Below are 4,279 nucleotides of genomic sequence, written 5' to 3' on the forward strand. Positions count from 1 at the left end.
ACCTGCCCACCTGCCTGCCTGCCCACCTGTCCACCTGTTCACCTGCCTGCCTGCCCGCCTGCCCACTGGCTCACCTGCCTGCCTGCCCACCTGCCCGCCTGCCCACCTGCCTGCCTATTCACCTGCCCACCTGCCCACCTGCTTGCCTGCCCACCTGCCCACCTGCCCGCTTATTCACCTGCCCACCTGCCCACCTGCCTGCCCACCCGCCTGCCCGCTGGCTCACCTGCCCACCTGCCCATCTGCCCACCTACCTGCCTGCCCACCTGCCCGCCTGCCCGCCTGCTCACCTGCCCACCTGCTTGCCTGCCCGCCTGCTCACTTGCCTGCCTGCCTGCCTGCCTGCCCGCCTGCTCACCTGCCCACCTGCTCACCTGCCCACCTGCCCACTTGCCCACTGGCTCACCTGCCCGCCTGCCCACCTTCTCCTTCCCCCACCCACTGGCCCTTCATTCACTTGCTCCCTCTCCTACCCTTTCATTTTATTAATTCCTGCAGCTCTTCACTTGCGCATTCTATCCTGCCTGATCGCTGCTTGCTGCCTCAGTTTACCTAGGAATCTGGGTAAGGGGACTTTGGCACCGAAGCAGATCCTTGCCATTTAGCGGTCGCTCTGCCTGGGCCAGGAGGTGGCAGCCTCTCTCCTCCTTCCTGACAGCCGCCGGAAGGAGCTCTGCGAGAGTTGCCCCCCCACCCCCGACTCCATCAGAAATAAGCAGAGGGCTGGGAGGGCAGCAGGACCACCTTCCCCACCCAGGGAGAGGAGCAGGTTAGCACCTCAGTGCACCTGGGGCCCGGTGAGCTCATCAGCTCCCTACAGCCCTGAGTGTGGAGCTCTGCGGGCTGGGCCACTCACCGGGGTGGGGCTGAGCGCCGTGAGCCCTGTGGGGGCCACATGGGGACCCGAACAGCCTCTGGCCTTCTCTCTGCCCTTTGCCCTGAGTCTGAAATTTTCCCCAGCAGCCCAGACATGTCCCTACCTGGGGCAGCTTCTCCCGAGCCCGGGGCAGGGCCAGAGGCTCTCCGTCATGATTGGCTTAAGTCTGGGTCAGCTGTGTACACCACGTCGGACCCACACAGCCCAAGGAGCCCCATTTCTTTCAGAAGTGCCCCCCCTCCTGGGTTTGCAGGGCACACCCTGGCCCAGACACTCCCCAGGCTCAGGGCTCTGGGCACCGCTCCTTCTCCCCCGAGACTCTGGGACAGAGCTTGTCCTGCCCATGAAGGGGTGGGGTGGGGCCTGGGGAGGGGTCGAGGGCCTCCATCTGCCTCACAAATGCCAGGGACAAACTTTGGAGGGGGCCTCCATCCCGCTGAGCAGCCCCATCAGGAGGGGGTGCCCGGGCACCGTGGAGTCCCTGCCCTGCCCAGTCCGCCCTCCACCTGGCCGAGACTTGGTGTCCAAGTGTCCTGGTGAAGGAGCAGACAAGGGGCTGGGGGCCCCCAGGGTGTGGGAGCAGGACGTCCAAACCTCCCAGGGCTTCCCTGGGTCAGCGGGGGGGGGGGGGGGCAGGAGCCAGCAGCCCCCACCCTGGGCCCAGGCCTCAGCAAGGAGTGTGGACTGGACTCTCTCCCCGCCGGTGGTCCCCAGCCCCCCCTTTGTGACAAACATTTCCAGCCCACTCCTGGCATTTTCTTTAACCCGTGGTAAGAGAATGGCCAAGCACCCCCTGCCTCCTGTAATCTGCATGGCTCTAGGGCACCACGCACACGCCCTCCGGGGGCTGAGGGAGCACCCCATCCGTGGCCCGGCCCCAATCAGGCTGCAGACCCCACACACCGGGGAGTCCTGGGGACCCGCCGCTCTGTCTTCCGGAGGCAGGGCACAGGGTCGGGGTAGAGCTGGCAGCTGAGTGAGGGCTCGGATGAGACGAGGCTTTATATTTGGGTGGTGGGCTCAGTACCAGCACCCTACAGACTGGACGCTGCACCCCCAGATTCCGTGCCCTGCCCCTGCCCCCAGGTGGTGGTGGAGGGGGGCCTCTGGGTGGGGGTTACGTGAGGGCATGAGGCTGGGGTTGGCGACGTCCCTGCGAGGACACAGCGAGAGGGTGCTGTCTGCAGACCAAGAAGGGGGGTCTCCCCAGGAACCACGGCGGGGCCCGACCTCGGGTTTCCAGCCTCCGGAACCGCAAGAAGACACGTGCGCGGGTGAAGGCCCGCCTGTGGTGTGGTGTCCGCGGCCCTGGCGGACTAAGCCCGCATCCATCATAGGCTCACCTCCTATGTATTGATCAACTCTGATCAACTCTGGGGAAACCAGCGAATCAAACAGATGTGACCCGGCAGCCCCGTGGGCCCGTCTGGAGTGGTGGGAGGCCCACGGTGGAAGGGGCAGGAAGGCCTGGGGAACACGTAGGCCAGGCAGGGGTCCCGGGGGGAAGAGGCATAGACGTGTGGGGGTGGTGGTGAGAAAAACAGAAGGCGTGGGCACTTCCTGGGCAGGACCTCCGCCCAGCCTTCATCTGACTATATGACACGCAATTTGGAAAATGTTGGGGACCCTCCAGGTGGCAGGAGAGATGGGGGACGAGAAGCAGGAAGCAGAAGCGCTGGGAGGCCTCGGGGGGTCGGGGGGAGGCAGCTGAGAGCCTGCTCTGAATGCCCGGCCCAGAGGCCAGCTTGGTGGGCAGGAGTAGAGGCTGGCCTGGGGTGCCCCTTCTGTTGGGGATCTGCCCTGCCCACACCCCCTGGCATGGGGCCTGGTGGCTGCAGAGGTGACCCACGACCAGCTTTGGTCAATCACAGTGGCCTTCCCTGGCCCCAGTGATGGGTCTTGGGGTTGGATATGTGACCCCCAAAGGTCACTCTCTGGGGGAGGAGCTGTGGGGGAGGCGCCCAGCAGTGTCTTCGCTGCCACACGGAGCCGTGGGTGGGAGGAAAGACAGGGACCCCCAGGCCTGTCCCACCCCCAGCACCAGCTGACCCTGGGCGGCTCATGCAATGTCGGTTGAGGGCTACCGTTTGCGTAGGCTGGTTGGAAGTGGGGTCTCTCACATCCCAGCTCCGGATTACGGCAGATGAAGGAGGAGTGGGTCGGAGGGTGGGCACCAAGTCAGGAAGCACGGAGGTGGGCTGCAAGGAGGGCGGAAGGGACGGCCACGTTGCTTCTGTAGGAAGCGTTGTAGGACCCTGCACCTGTGGACTCAAGGGCTGGCCCGGCCAGAAGGCACCTGGGGCTGTCGCCGAGAGGCAGGGCAGTGATGGGGGCCGTGATCTCAGCTAGTGGACCGTGTGTCCCTAGAGCCGAAACGGAAGGACAGCCTATAAAGGCGCACTTGATAGGAGTACGTGAAAAGCTCGGGGTCAAGCGAGCAAACATGCCCCCTGAACCCCGACAACAGAGACACATGGCCCCCTGACTCCGGTCAACTCCGAGGCTCGAGCCAGTTCACAGACCCAGACCCTAGCTTGGAGGGAGGACACCGAGGCCCTGCTGGTCACCATCTTCCCACCTTCCCCAGGACCCGTAGCATTCAGCAGGGTGACTGTGCCCCAGCGGGGGCTATGCAGACTTTGGGGACCTCAGGACCCTGCTCTGAACTGACCCCGATTCCCAGAGGCCCCGAACGTCCCTGTCCCCACCAGGCGGGGCAGGGCTCGTGCAGGCCTGGCCATTGATGCAGCTCAACCCAGGGCCCCCTCGCACGGGGGCCAGGGGGTCCCGACCCCACCGTGAGGCGGCCCCTCCAGCTCCCCAAAGCGTAACTGGAGCCGACATCCCGATCAGCTGGCAGGCTCCCACACGGGTTCCCTGACTGTGGAGGGACGGCTGTGATGGTGGGAAAGGCCACGTGCAGCCACCAGAACCGCCCCTCCCCAGGAAGGGGGTCCCCGTAGGGCAATACTGCGTCCCCGGGGGCGGTGCGGAGGCTGGAGCCTCCCCCCAGGACCTGAAGGGCGTGGGGCCGCGATTCCCACCACAGCTCCTCTCCCCTCGCCTGTTTGGCCCGTGCGGAGGCCAGGAGGGTCCTGGGGGGCGCAGGACAGTGGTTACAGGGATCTAGTGCAGGCTTTAAAAAAAAAAAACAAAAACAGATTTTTAAAAAAGATTTTTATTTTAGTTTTATTTATTTTTAAAGATTTATTTATTTGTTTATTTATTTGAGAGAGCGCGCGAGCCCATGCAGGCATGGGGGAGGGGCAGAGGGAGAAGGAGATGAGCAGACTCCCTGCTGGCCACGGAGCCCAACGTGGGGCTCGATCTCACGACCCTGTGATCCATGACCTTAGCCAAAATCAACAGTCGGGCGCTCAATGGAGCGAACCACCTAGACGC

Source organism: Phoca vitulina, unplaced genomic scaffold, assembly GCF_004348235.1.
Source record: "Phoca vitulina isolate PV1807 unplaced genomic scaffold, GSC_HSeal_1.0 scaffold16, whole genome shotgun sequence".
NCBI classification, from domain to species: Eukaryota; Metazoa; Chordata; class Mammalia; order Carnivora; family Phocidae; genus Phoca; species Phoca vitulina.